Source organism: Arvicanthis niloticus, chromosome 4 (genome assembly GCF_011762505.2).
Source record: "Arvicanthis niloticus isolate mArvNil1 chromosome 4, mArvNil1.pat.X, whole genome shotgun sequence".
Lineage (NCBI taxonomy): Eukaryota > Metazoa > Chordata > Mammalia > Rodentia > Muridae > Arvicanthis > Arvicanthis niloticus.
Window position 1 is genome coordinate 81,122,371 of NC_047661.1, and position 15,059 is coordinate 81,137,429.

Here is a 15,059-nt window from a genome sequence, read left to right on the forward strand (position 1 = left end):
CCCAACCGTCTGCATTCACCCACAGAGCCACTGAAGCCAGGGTAGGTTACCAAGGGAAGGAAGGCTTCAGACTAACGGCATTTGGTGCCAGAATCATTGTTACAGGAGGAATAACCTAGACCCACAGTTGCAAGAGAGGAGAGCAGAATCTGTTTTCTGCAAATGGCCAGCTGTATAAATGTACATGGCAATGTGCCTCCATTTCCTCGTTTATCCACTGAGGGGGCTGTGCTCCCACTTTCAAGATAAGGCTAGTAACACTTTTCCCCCATCCTTTTCCCAGGATAAGAGTCCATTTCTATTCCTGTACCTGTGACACGGGGGTCTTCAAAAGGGACTTTGCAAGTGTTGCTAGAAGCTCCGAGTTCACAGGCTGTGGGGGTGGGGGAGGAGGGAAGAAAACTTAGGAACTACAGAGATTGTGTAGAAGAGGGAGAGCTCTGATACTTGGAGGGAGACATTCCTGGCCTATTCAGTAGGTGACTATTAAGGGCTCTGTGTCAAGCACAGTGCTGGGCACATGGTGTTGAGCCAAAGCAAGCTGAGCATGGTTTTGTCCTCAAAAAGCTTCCGGTCACTGTGGGCTGGGGCTGGGGCTGGGGCTGGGGGTGGGACGAATGAAGATTAAGCAAATGCTCACACAATGGAAAACTGCCCCTGTTCGGTACTAGGAAGAAGGGATGAGAGTGTCTCTGGAGTGGGCTTGGTCCAGCTAGGGAAGGCCACTGAGAAGGTGGCAACTGTGCTGAAGGAGAAGACAGGTGAGCTAGCCAGTCCTGGAGAGAAGAGGACAGGGGTGTCCCAGCTGCTGGGGGAGCACAGCAGCTACAGGTAGGCGGGGCTTGTCCTCCACTATGTGTTAATATGTGGTTCAGCCTTAGCTGTACTCTCTACCCTAGTTTATAACACTCCAGCTTGAGGCAACTGAATATAGGATTGAAAAACAAAAGGAAAAAAAAGAAGCCAGCAGTAAAAGATTTTTGAACACACAGTGACCAAAATCAGTCTCAAAAGCAGGCACACTGTGAATCTGAGGTGTGTAGCTTGCCTCTGCCGCACCATGCCGTTGCTGCAGCTTTGGTTCTCAACCAGAATCTGCACTGTGTATGCCATCAAGCCACGTGAGGCCCACTCAGTTAGTCCGCCTGAAACACTTCTGCTCAGATTCCAGGCAGCTGTGTTACAGACTGAGAGCATTCGGCTTTATGGACAATGTTTTTTGCCCTTCAGGAAACAACATGATTTAATTATGCAAGCAGACTTTGGCGTATTTTCTTACTATGTCTCCTCAGCTTGCAAGTCTCCAATGAGGCTATGTTTGGAATGTATTGTGTTAGAGTCTTTAATTAAAAACTGTTTCAGTTACTGACTTGAGTTTCATTTAAGAAAAATCACTGAGTTTTGGCTTTGGAGTAGGACAGAAATCCCAACAACTTTGGAAACGACCCTAAACATACTTCTGCCATTTCATACTTTGCATTTGTGCAAAGCATTAGCCTTATCATTGAATATTATAAAATAAAGCATAGGTCAACTCTGACAAGTGTTGAAGGTGCGCTGTGTCAAATATTCATCTAAGATTTAATTCTCTAATTAAAAAAGGCATGTCTCATCAGTATGCAGATATGCATTTGTCTTTATACATGGCAAAGTTATGTGTATGCCAATTGTTTAAAAAATATATTTCTTTATTTTTTGTTATCAGTAGATATTTGACTTATAGTTCTATTTTATATACTTGTATATCTGGAACCATGGAAAAATTTCTGAGGCAAAAGGGATTACGATTGAAATTGGAGAAGCTTAAGGAACCTGACTACACCATCATATACAGTGTTTACAGCAAGAGGATGGGGCCAGAGGCACACCTCCCACATCAGTGGCAAGGCAAGCAAGGTGGCTACTGAGTGCCGGGTGACTTGTTAGAATTATGATAGCAGGTGCTGACAGATTCAGTTGGCACAATGCCATGGGACAAAATCTGCCCACACTGCTCTGGTATTGATCCAGGCTACTTCTACCTGGTTCTTACTGGCCAGGTAGCTCAGCGAAACCCTCTGCTGAAGGCGAAGTTTGCCACTCTACTCAGGAATTAAAAAAAACAAAACAAAACAAAACAGACTCCTCTCCATAACAACAAGAGAGCATAGGTTTTTTTTTTTTAAACCTTTCCCTACTTGTCATTTCTTTTGCCAACTTTTACTGACAACAGATTATAAAGACATTTATTTTAACCATTTGGATGCTGACCATGCAGTTTTATCCTTTACTAAGGACACAAGCAAATTTGCATAGTGATGAAATGGGTGAGATTATCTTTACATAAAGAATTAAATCGTGGTTAACATTCTGGAGGACATTGCAAATTGTGGGTCAGCTGCTCGTGATCCTGACTCAGCTTGGCTCAGGTCTTTCCCATGTATCATGTCGAGGCCTGAATGCAGGCGACTGTGACCAAGACTAGCCCTTTTCAGGACAGGTCACTGGACACAAAGCCAAGCCTGATAAATAGAAATTTCTATTTCCATTATGTCCACTAACAACATTCCATGGGGCAAAAAAGTCACCAATGAGTCAGGAAGTGAATATTCCACCCTCAGTGGGAAGGGACAGAAGATGAGTGTTTGCTGTAAAGTAATCCCAGTGACCACACCATCTGCACGGACAGCAGTCTGGAACAGGTATTTGAACCACCCACAATTTCCTACTTGTTCTCCCTAAGCATTCAGTTCAATTCTTCCTGGAAACGTTAGGTTGCCTCTGTTGTGCTGTGAAAGATGAAAGGGAACAAGTTTGTCCACCATTGAGCCTGAGCATTAAGTGGAAGTGAATGTGCCCGAGTCCCAGGTGGGAGATGAAACTCAGGGGACCATTTTCTAAGAATTCCTGTTGAAAGCCCTCATCTTCAAGGCTTTTCTTTCCAGCACTCCTCCCGGTTGGCTCTGGGGATGCATACAGAGTTCAATTTCAGAAGAAATCAGTTTCCTTGAAGTGTGTGCGATGAGTTAGATGACAGTATATGTCAATACAGTGTGCAGTCTGCCAGGATGACTCTGGGTGCCCAGCAGCAGCTGTGTGAGCATCATCAAAGCAGGGAGCATGGGACATCCCTGCCCACTCCTCACCACTCCTAAGGGACATGTCTGCCAAAGCCAACAGCTCTAAAATCTCAACTTGTGAATCCTAAAAATCCTCTGGCACAGTTGACCTCCCAGATCTCTAGTGTGAGAATCAGCCATCCATCACCTCATCCAAAACCATGTTGCCCTCAGAAGAAAGACTGGGGCTGTACTTTCCCCAAACCAGGGCATCTGGATGCAGAAGATGGGTGGATTCCTCTTTGCTAGCTCTTCTTACACACAAATCCAGATTTGTAGGGGGTGGGGGTAATACAGGCAATATCTGAATATATCTTAAATTCTTAAACATAGCATTTGGTCACAAATCTTTGGTGGTATGGAACAAAAAAAGATCTTGCTTGAGAAGGTAGAAGGAAGGAAAGAAGGAAGGAAGGGAGGGAAGGAGGGAGGGAGGGAGGGAGGGAGGGAAAAGGAGAGAGAGAGGGAGGGAGGAAGAAAGGGAAGGAAGAAGGAATGGAAGGAGGGAGGCAGGGAATGTAAGAATTTATTGGTTCACATATTCAACTCTAGGAAGAAAGAACAGGGCTTACTGATCTAGAAGTGGCTGCAACAATACTGCAAACTTCCCTTCTTCTCTGTTTTTACTGAGTGTGGCTCCCACGAAGTCCCCTGAGGTGGCTAGTGTCTGACCTACCATATCTACTTAAAACATCAAAAAGTTACAAAGTGAGAAAACCATCTTTTATTCTATAAACATCTTTAACAGCCAAAACCTTCCTCTCATATCCATTTTCTGCTCATGTATTCATTCATTTATTCATTTTTCAGTACTGAGCATCAAACCAAGCCTTCGTCCATGCCATTGGATTATATCTGCAGCAGTAAAATATTCAAATATTTGTGTGACTCAGCCCTTCAGTTTGTTACATTGATGGATGTTTCTAGGTATATGTGAATGTAATTCTGTCTTCATGAATATAACTTTTTATAGTGTCTTGAAATCAAGGTGGATAACTCCTTAAGAAAGAATAATTTAAAATTATTATTATTAGCCCTTTATATTTCCATACAAATTTTAAAATCAACTCAACAGTTTGTGTCAAAATGACTCCTGAATTTTTCATTAGCATTAAATTGAATCTAGAGCTCAATTGGTTATTTATTCATTTATTTTGTGTGTGAGTGTGTGGGGTTATACGTGGGTGCCAGTGGAGGTCAGAGAACAACTTGTAGAAGTCAGTTATCTCCTTCTACCAAGAGGAAGGGATGTTTGGGAGCAGAAAAAATAAAAAACAAAATCATGGGGTACAAGCTGACAGCCTGTGTTCTGCAGAGAAAGCTCTCTCTACAGATAACCAAATAGCTCATCCAGATAATTCAGCTCTCACAGACCAAAGGCAGTCTTAATTTACATATCAATTCTGTCATTTACTCCAGGTTCCTTTTAGATTATCCCAGGAATCAGCATTCCATGACCCCAACTCCTTGATTCTTTAAAGCAGATAGCAAGCACATTTTTTTAAACATTGCAAATGAATTCAGAGATCTGTCTGCCTTTGTAAGCAGAGATAAATAAACTAGCTGGGAGGGACTTGGCTCTAAGATCACCATTCCCACCACACCTGAGTCTAAACTAGCTTTGTCCCAGCTGACCTTGAACTCAGGAATCTACCTGCTTTTGTAAGCACAAACAATAAACTTATCTGGGTGGGATCTTGCTCTGCAATCATCATTCGCCAAATCTCTTTATCTCCTTCTTGAATATCTTTCTGACGAGCTGGCTATAGGTCATTGCAATACTTTATAGCTTTTAGTAAATGGTACAACATAATTAGAGTTTTTGGCAAGTAACTTCTGTGGTTACTTTTTTTTTTCTATATAGACAATCATGTCATCTACAAATGGGGACAATTTTATTGTACCTTTTAAATTCATATATGTTGTATTTCTTTTTCTTGCCATATCACACTGGAGAGACCTCCAGTATGATGATCAATAAAAGTAGTGAATGCAGCAGATTCCCTTACACCAACTGCCTAAGAATTGCACTGTAAGAAGCAGCAAGTTCTCTCTCTTCTCACCTCTGCCATCGGCTCCACAACCACCACCGCATGTGAGTGCATCTGGGAGCTTACTGCCTGGAACATGGAATCTAGCCTGGTGATAAAATGTCAAGTGCCAAGACCATCAGAGGAAGAGATAACTCCATCAATACCCCTTCCAGTGAGACAGTTACTGGCTACATGTGCCCAGGGCAGTGTTCATAGTCAGAAACCCACAGACATTGGTGAGTTCACACTGGTACCTATTTCCAGCTCTACCACCCTGAACACCTCAGCACAGGCAAGGAAGATGCTGCCAATAACTACCTACAACACTGGCTTGCAAAGTTTCTAGCTCAAAACACTCTTACATTTGTTCTTTACACATCATCTTCTCTGGCTCTTCCCCATTTCTCGTTATCACCTCTTCCCAGAAGTTTACTGTTGGTTTTACCTATTTCCTTCTTCCCCTTTTCCTGGTGAGGTTTGTTAAACTGCTTGGATTTGTGGACTCACGGTTTCAATCAAACTTGGAAATTGTTTAACCATTTATTTTCTTTCTTTTTTTGTTTGTTTTTGTTTTTTTATGTGAAAATCTTTATTGGATATTTTATTTACATTTCAGATGACATCCCCTTTCCTCATTTCCCCTCCCTAGAAAACTCCTATCCCATCTCAGCGTCTCCTTTTTGCTTTTATACTATTTTTTTAAAATGTTAATCAAAGGCTTTATAAGTTTGGTAATGCTCAATAACAAGATGCCCATACAATTAGAAGTGTAACCCAATGCCTAACCTAGATATATCAACTATCATTGACTGGTGGAGACACTCAAACATCCACCTCCATGTCCCCACCCCCTTGTCACCTAGCTCCTCCTCTCCTCCTCTCTTTACTCCTCCTCTTCCTCTCCTTACTCCTCCCACCTTAGCTCCTCCTACATATCACCCTTCCTGTTAAAATAAAACTTTTCTCTTTAAATACAATTAGAGCATAACTATACCAATTTGGATCAGTAAGGTACAAGATAGACCTAATACCCAGTCCATCATTTTGTTGACTAAACAGAACCTCTTTCATCCCTCCTAACTAAAAGACTTAGTTCTGAACTGGCTTTTTTTTCTTGGCTTTAGAATGAATGTCAGCTGAAAACCATCCTCTCAAACCTTTTCTCTCAAAGTAAATAGCCAGGATTGGCTATGAGACTATAAGTTTTCAACCCTGTCAGAAATCCAGAATGACTGAGTTAACTGAAATTATGGGAAGCACAAAGCATAGCTTCTAAAACTTAGTCAAATTATAGAGCCCACTGAACACCTGGACAGTCCCTATACTACAAAATGTTGGAGCATCTGATCCTAAGCCTTCTGGCCCAGGATCATCTGACAGACTGAGTGATGCAGAATTATTAAGGGCTGATTACTCTGTCTTGACAGATATAATCAATCGACTATTCCACAAGTGTGTCCTTTTCTGGACAGTGATTTGTCTGTAGATGAAAAGAGGCAATTCTTGCCTAGTGGCTAACCATTTATTTTCTTAAACATTGTATATGATCTTCCTCTACTCTTTCAGAGACTCCAATTATAATGCCCCAGGCTACTTGATAAGTGTCTCACAGACTGTCTTTCCCCTTCCCTTCCCTCCCTTCCTTCTTTCTTTCTCTCTTCCTCTCTTTCTTTTTCTTTCTTTCCCCCTCTCCCTTCCTTTTTTCTTTCCTTCTTCTGTCTCATTTCTTTCCTCCCTCCCTTCCTTTCTCCCTGCCTTTCTTCCTCCCTTCCTTCCTTTTTTCTTTTCTTCTTTCTTCTGTCTTCTGTAGTGGGATATTCCCACCACTCACCCACCCCAGCTAGATTGTATCTATAGTAAAGCTAGATGATTGGACAGTATGAGAGGTAGGTGGAGTAAGGAGTTGGGAGGAGAGAAGGAGAGGAAGGGGTGGAGAAAAGGAAGAGGAAGAGGAGGAGGAGAGAAGATGGCTGTGGATGTACATGTGTCTCTAGCAGTCTAGGGCAGTTATAATATCTAAGTTAGATAATTGGGTATCAATTCTAATTGTGTGAGCATCTTGTTAATTGAGCATTTCCAAATATATAAATCCATTAGATAATCTTTATGCATTAAGAGTCTTCATTCTACCAGGTACCTTGAGTATGGTAGATATTATCAGGGGCTCAGCTGAGCTTTGTGGGGGCAGTGTGGTAGCCACACAGAGCTAGCCACCATGTTGGTGTCTCGTGGGTCTAGCTGCAGCCTCTGGCTGCTCCTAGTGTGGGACATGGCAGCGGGAGCTAAGCAGAGCCCGCCCCCCATTAGATAGCTGGCTCATGCCTCTGCTTTTCTGACTATCTCCCATTTCAGTCTTCTTTCCTCCCTTCTTCCCCTTCTCCTTCCCTCTCTACCTCCCTTCCTTTCTTTTCAGTTTTTCCCTCCTTTCTCCTTATTCCCTTTCTTCTCCTACTCTTTCTTTCTTTTCTACTTTAGACCTGCTTTTCATTGTTCCCTCTTGTGTCTTGCTGTTCTTCACTAATGCCACATCTGCCTTTATGTCCCAGTATTTTATTTGTTGTGTTTAGCAGTCCATTTTGCTTTGCTAGTGAAGATGTATTACTTGCTACTTCAACACTTAATTTGACCCACTGCAGGAGCACCTCCACCAACTCCCCTTCTTAGTTACGACAATCAACCGTGTTTACAGACATTACCATGCTTAACAAGGTCAAAGCATTTCTTGAAAAGAATTCAGCCAAGGCTGGGATATTTGCAATGTGTAGACATGGGTCACCCGGCTTGCTAGTTTTGTCACCTTAGGAAAATTATTTAACTTCTGAGTTCATAGATCCCCATATAGAAATGGTTGTGTAAGAATAAGATTAGCTAGCTATGTAGGAATTTGCTGAATTCACAAACAGGTGGAGGAGATGTGTGGTACCCACAGTCTCTTCTCCAAGCCTCACCACTTGGGAGCTGGCTTTAGTTGTGAGTCAGAGGGAAGATTAGCAGTCCCTTTGCCCTCAGAAGGAGGGGCTGAGGAATGTTTCTGGATACTGTGAACTCAGGCCACACATTGCAAGATACAGTAGCTATTCTTGGAACCTTGACGAGATGATGAAGTGGGGATATTAAGAGCCCACAGGTGTCAGAGGCTATGTCCCATGTCCCAGAACACCAGAAAGGCTTGCCTCCTGCCTCACTGGATTATGTGCCCGCACGTTCTTATATGGTTGGAATTAAACCGCAGAATAATTTCTCAAAGAAGCTTGATCACCTTAGCTCCACCAGCCTGGTTGCCTACAGAGGATGAAAATCAGGGAATTCTGAGACTGTGTTGGATGTTTGCTAGCATGGCAAAGCAGAAATAGGAACACACTAGAACATAACGGAGGAAAGATGAAAGGAGTAGGCGTACCCCCAGATACTTCTCTGGGAACAGCTGAGGATAGTGTTCTTCCCAGTCTATACTTAACCCACAGTCTGTCAGACACGAAGACAGTGCTATAAAGAGCAACTGACTACACAACTTGGAGAGAGATGCAGGCTCATGCACAAGAGTGAAGTGTCCTGCTTATCCAGGCAGTGTGAGCAGCGGTGAGAGCTCTGCTACTCAAGTATTTACCAGAACCCTGGGTAGTGACCACAGAGAGCAAACCTCAGTGGGCAGACCGCGAGCTGCTTCAGTCTTGCCTAGAACGTCTCCAGCAACACTTTTGGACTGGATGATTCCTTCTTTGTCTTGTGAAACATTTACTGCACCCCTACATTGACCCACTCCAGTGGCAACACCACCAACTTCCCTCCAGAGTTAAGACAATCAACCCTGTTTATAGACATTGCCAAAGGTCTCCAGGGCAAGCACGAGCAAAATTGTTCCTGAATGAGAAGCACTGATGGAGCCTTCTGGTTTTAAGTCCAAAAGTGGTAACATTTGTAATGATTTCCAGGGAGAGAAATGCAGAGGTATCTCCAGTAAAACAACAATAACAACAACAAATGACACTTACACTAATTTATTTATGTCTGTGAAGCCACAAGGCATTATTTACATGTCCCCCATCCCTAGCATTTAGCCTCTGCTACAGTGTGGTTCATCATACATGCTTGAGTCAGAGTCCCAGCTTCATCTGTTATTTGTGTGATGCTGGACAAAGGAATCCTGTCTCTGCAACTCACTGTCTCAGTCCATAATGCAGATGATGGCAGTAGCCACCTCACCACGCCTCTGTTAGGTAGGCATCAGGTTCACCTATGTAGAGGCCTCAGCAACAGCCTGGATGTGGGTGGCGAGCCCTACACATGGCCAATTCCATCGAGTCTCAGCTGAAGTGGGGAGATGAAAGTGTTTTAAGTGTTCATGTGAATTGTTCCTCTTTTATTTTAAAAATAAGTACCCTACATAATAACTGAACTGCCCTGCTGCCCAAAATAAAACTACTGACAACTTTCATTTTTCCAGGAGCCCATGTGGTCCTTAGGGTTACTACCCGGGCAGCTCCTGGACCAGGCACCCTGACCACCACTTAACCACCATCATGGCTTTGACCGGTACAGAACTTTCAGTTATCTTTATTCTTAGCCACCACCAGGCTGTCTAGTCTGTGCTGATAACCACTATCATAAAAGGCAAGAACTACAGGGAATGTCAAGGCTGAAGTACAAATTAAGAAGCATACTAGCCCGGTTAAGCTGGGAGAGAAGAACTGGTCTATAGAGTCTGGTTAGTTTTGTTTATCAGACTCAAATCCAAATTTGCATATCTAGATGTATCCAAAACATCTCATTAGAGTTAAGAAATAGTACCGTCATTATAATGAAGTTGACTTTTTGTGTTTTAGGAATGAAGAGACGGTTCATATCTGTGTTTTATTATTTGTGTGAAGTGTTTATAAATAGCATAAAACCTACCTAGTCAGGGACTGGGATTGCTGTCTGTGACAGTCATTTTGACCAATGAACTTGATGGGGTTTAGAATCAACCAAAGACAGAACTTTCAAGGAAGTTTGACTGAGGGGAAAAGGCCCACCCTGAATTTGGGGGATAACTGTGCTATCTTATGAGCTTAGCACAGTTCTAAGCTTTTAGAACTATGAAAAATAAATCTCTGCTGCTTATGAATATCTTATGGACTGAATAAAGAGAAGAAAGCAGTAGAGAGCCCCAGCATCCATCTCTTTCTGGTTCTTGACTGAAGATGACATGTTACTGTTGCCTCAAACTCTGCCACCATGTCTGCCCTGCCATAAGGAACCCTCAAACTGTTAACAAAAATACTGCACCAGCTGGGAAAACCCATCTGCTCAGTCCTATGGAGAAAACTTCTGGCTGACACATCAGGCACACACACCACCACTACCACCTTCACATTTCTGGCAACCCGTCCACATTCAAGAGTGCCCGCTCAGCTTTTGACCATATATGGGCACAATCCTAGCTCCTGCCCCATTCTGTGAGACCAGTGAGCCCATCCAGGAGCAGTGCCTAATAAACTTGTATTTATCTGCTTTATTTGCACCATATGCACGTGCATGGACACACACACACACACACACACACACACGCACAGAGAGAGAGAGAGAGAGAGAGACAGAGACAGACAGAGACAGACAGACAGAGAGAGACAGAGAGAGATAAAGAGAGACAGAGAGAGAGACAGAGAGAGACAGAGAGAGAGAGCCTATTATCCATCTTTCCTCCCTGAGTTGCTTCTTGTCAAGCTGTAGATATAGCAATGAGAACAGTAACTGATACACTTTCCTACATTCCTCTGACTTTTGGCAATGAAAAGTAAGTAGTTCAAGGCTTTGGAAGGATTCACCCCATCTATATCTGAAGTATTCAGGATGAGTCCATAGCCTGGGCTGGAACTTTTAGAGGCTTATGCTTCAGATTTAGTTTATGAGACTGGAGAAGATGTTGCTGTAGTCTCCAGGAAGAAAATTACTACAGTTTCTTGTAGACAATAAAATTGAATGAAGAACCCAGGAATTGTGCAATCGCTATTCAACAACCAGAGAGTCAACAGTATGAGTGTTTAAGACAGGAGAAGGTAGAGCAGAGGGGAAAGTTGGTGGTGTTGAGAAGAACCATAGTCGAGCGGTTTGCATGAACAATGTCCCCCAAAGGCTCGGATATTTGAAAATTGATTCCAGGTTGGTGGCACTGTTTGGTGAGGCTTAGGAGGAGCAGCTTTGCTGAAGGAAGTAGGTCACTTTGGGCAAGATTTGAGTGTTGTCTTTTTCTTCCTGTTCACTTTTTCTGCTTCATGCTCACCATTGTGGTTGAGATGTGAGCTCTCAGCTTCCTGTTCCTGCTGTCATGCCTGCTGCTTGCTGCCTGCCTCTCTGCCATGATGGACTCTTATCCTAGGAAGGGCCAAAGAAGCCCTTCCTCCTGTAAGGTGCCCTGGTCTTGGTGTTTATCATAGCAACAGAATAGTAACTAAGACACAGCAACCCACAGCTGCTATCTCCAGTTAATCAAAGCTACATCGAATTACGGTTTTGCTACCCAATTCTTAACGTACTTTTATTTAAATATCTCTAGTTTTTCTCATTGCTTAGAAATAGCTCAAAATACAAACAAACAAACAAACAAACTACTTGAAACAACTGTAACCAGCCAGAATAATGGTATACTCCTGACCCTCAGGGTTGTGGGGTTAGTGGCAAGGTTTTGAGGAATCAATTAGGTCTTGAAGGTATCAAGGTATCAATTAGGTATAGCCTTCATAAATTCGATTATTGTTCTTATAAAAGGGGCTGCAGGGAGCTCCCTCGCCCTTTCTGTCATGTGTGTTGCAGGCAGAAGGCATTTTCTATGAAACACAAGGTAGGACCTCAGCAGCTGGCACTTTGATCTGGGAACTCTAAGCTTTTAGAACTATGAAAAATAAATTTCTGTTGCCTACAAGTCATCTCTTTATAGTACTCTGTCCCAGCAGTCACAATGACTGAGACTGAATTCCTATTTTTCTAACACTCCTGCTTTTAGCCCAAATGGAGCAACAGGAGCAATGTATCTTTCTCTCTTCCCCACCTGCACCAAGAAAAACAAACAAACAAAGTAAAACACCTGCTACAACAGTATTTAAAGCATCATCCATCTACGACTGGGAGGTGACTTAGAGGAAAAGGGTGTTATAGGAGCTAGTCCACCTGCAACAAAGTTCCTGAAATAAGGACTCTGAGACTTAATATTTCACGAGTAAAGGCCTAGGCCAAAACCTCTGGCTTGTTCCCTGACTGGCTGATAACTAAATTACCATTTGTTCTATTCTAAGTCCCGCCATGTGGTTAGTAACCTCCCTTCAGGTTTACGCATCAGTCCCTATCAGCGTTTGAGTGAGTCCCTTGTGCTTGACTATTTCCCAGAATCCTATCTCTCTCTCCTGGATGTCCAAGCTTCTTAATCTTGCCTCAGATCATTGGTCAGATGTTTGTTTGTTTGTTTGTTTGACAGGTGTGGCTTCCATTCAGTACAAGAGATTCTCTTTACATAATGGCACTTGCTGCTAAACCTAAGGACATGAGTTTTATCCCCAGGATACACATGGTGGAAGGAGAGAACCAACTCCAATAAGGTGGTCTCTGATCTCCACATTTTCCTGAAGAGAGCATCTGGGAATCAGATGACAGAGGTAGAGTCCCTATGTTATGATAGAGCAGAGAGTCCAAGAAGATGAGAAGGCTTAAGTTCATAAGTACAGAGTATCACAAAGATGGCCACCAGGGCTGGAGAGATGGCTGGCAGTGATGAGCACTTGTTGCTCTTGCAGAGGACTGGGATTCAGTTCCTAGCACATATACAGCTCATAACCAAGCAACTCCATTCCAGGGGATCCAAGGCCTTCTGACCTTTGCCCGGTACCAAACAGGCATATGGTGGCATAGACACACATGTAGGCAAAATACTCACACAAATAAAAGAAAAGAAAAAGTCTAAAAAAAAATGAATAAAAATATCATAAGATTGCTACCTGAGACAGTCTTGAAGATATGCTGAGACTCACCCTGAAACACGGAGTCAAGTCCTTGAGCCCATGTGCTTATTTTAAAGGAGATTATTGAGATGAAGAAAGAATGATCGAAAGGGCATGCGGGAGGGGTCATCACGCAGAGCTCACGCAGAGCCAGCCAGGGGCTTAGACTGTTAGAGATGAAAGCCAGAACGCCCAAGGTGAAAAATGCACTCGATGGTGATAACAACAGATGACTGGAAAAGATTAGTGAACAACTTGGAGACTCAGAAAGAACACAGCAACACAGCAGACAGTCAGCTTCAGCATTTCCTGGCTTAACCAGAAAAAAAAAATGCTTTTCAGAGACAACAGCAAAATGAAAACATCACTGATAGATAGTAATGAAGAGAGGAGAGGGCGCAGTGGTTAACAATACATTCTGCTCTGGCAATGGACTAAGTCTCATTGCTCTCACTCATGCTGGGTGGCTCACAAGCACCACTTCTCACTCAGCTCTAAAGAATCTGGTGTTTCTGGCATTCCCAGGCACCTGTACTCCTACGCATGTACCCCATCACATAATTAAAATACTAAGAATAATAAAAAAGTAATAAATGGCACCTGGACAAAAATCCTGAAAATAAGGAAGCGGAAATTCAAACAATTAGCTGAGGCATATGAGGTGTTATCGGCTGTTAAAAAGCGGGACATTTATGACAAATACAGCAAAGACGGATTAAATGGTGCTGGGGGAGGAGGTGGAAGTCATTTTGACAGTCTGTTTGAGTTTGGCTTCAGAGCCCAGATGATGTCTTCAGGGAATTTTTTTTTTTTTTTTTTGGTAGAAGGGACCCATTTTCATTTGAGTACTTTGAAGACCCATTTGATGACTTTTTTGGAAACCAACAGGGTCCCTGAGGAAGTAGAAGCCGAGGTGCTGACTCTTTCTTTTGGAGGTAGATTTCCTGTTTTTGATGCAAGCTTTACTCCATTCAGGTCACTAGGTCATGGGCTGGGGGGGTCTCACTTCATTCTCTTCAGCATCATTTGTTGGCAGTGCAGTGGGCAACCTCAAATCAGTATCAACGTCAGCTGAGATAGCTAATGGCAAAAAAGTCACTATAAAGAGAATTGTGGTCAAGAAAGACTAGAGTTGATGAGGATGGACAGTTAACGTCCTTGACTATAAATGGTGAGGAGCATCTGGTGTGCTTGGGAAACAAGTAATTCAACGCACGCATTTAACAGAAACGCTAACCATAGCCAGCACCATCCGAGGAATAACCGGAACTATTTTTTTTTGTGTGTGTGAAGATTTTAAACAAACCCAACATTCTGTATAACTGTACCTAATCCAAAATATTTATAAAACAGCTCATCGGAGACCCTATTTGTCGTAGATGTTTGAGTTTGTTGTTGGGACCACAAAATACGACTTTATTTTTGTCTTTAAAATTGTTGTAATCTCTGAATGCACTTCGCTTTACACAAAATGTAATCTGAGGTGAGCTCTGTGACTCTTCAGTCGTGCTAGAGATTGGTCTTTAACACCAGCATGGATCTGCTTTCCATTATGACGAAACACAAGTGAGTAGCATCAGCCTGCTGTGAAGTTAACATTGCCAGGTGAAACTTCTACATATATAATAATATTATAATAATATTTCAATTTTACCTTCAGTACTTAGTGATGAAAGCCATTACTGCATCAATGATAATACATTTCTGGTTTAGTGTAAATTAAGGATGTTTTCTACTTGTGCATGGATTGTGCTGGCAACCTCATCAGTTTAACTATTGTTTAAATAGTAATGGTAAGCTTAGGTTTTAAAAAAAGCTGGTAATTTGTTTTTTTGCTGGTAATTTGGTAATTTGCTTTTAAAAAAAATACATGCGAATGTGTTTGGTAAATTCTTTCATGAAAAAAAAAGGTAAAAGAATTGTCACCAATGAACCTGTACCACACGAATGTGAAGGTCAAG

At 42.5% G+C, this 15,059-nt stretch overlaps 1 pseudogene; it reads left to right on the forward strand.

The window, feature by feature from the left end:
* Positions 1-643: 643 nt before the first annotated feature.
* LOC117707401 (dnaJ homolog subfamily B member 6 pseudogene) lies at positions 644-14,304 on the forward strand (annotated as a pseudogene).
* The last annotated feature ends 755 nt before the right edge of the window (positions 14,305-15,059 follow it).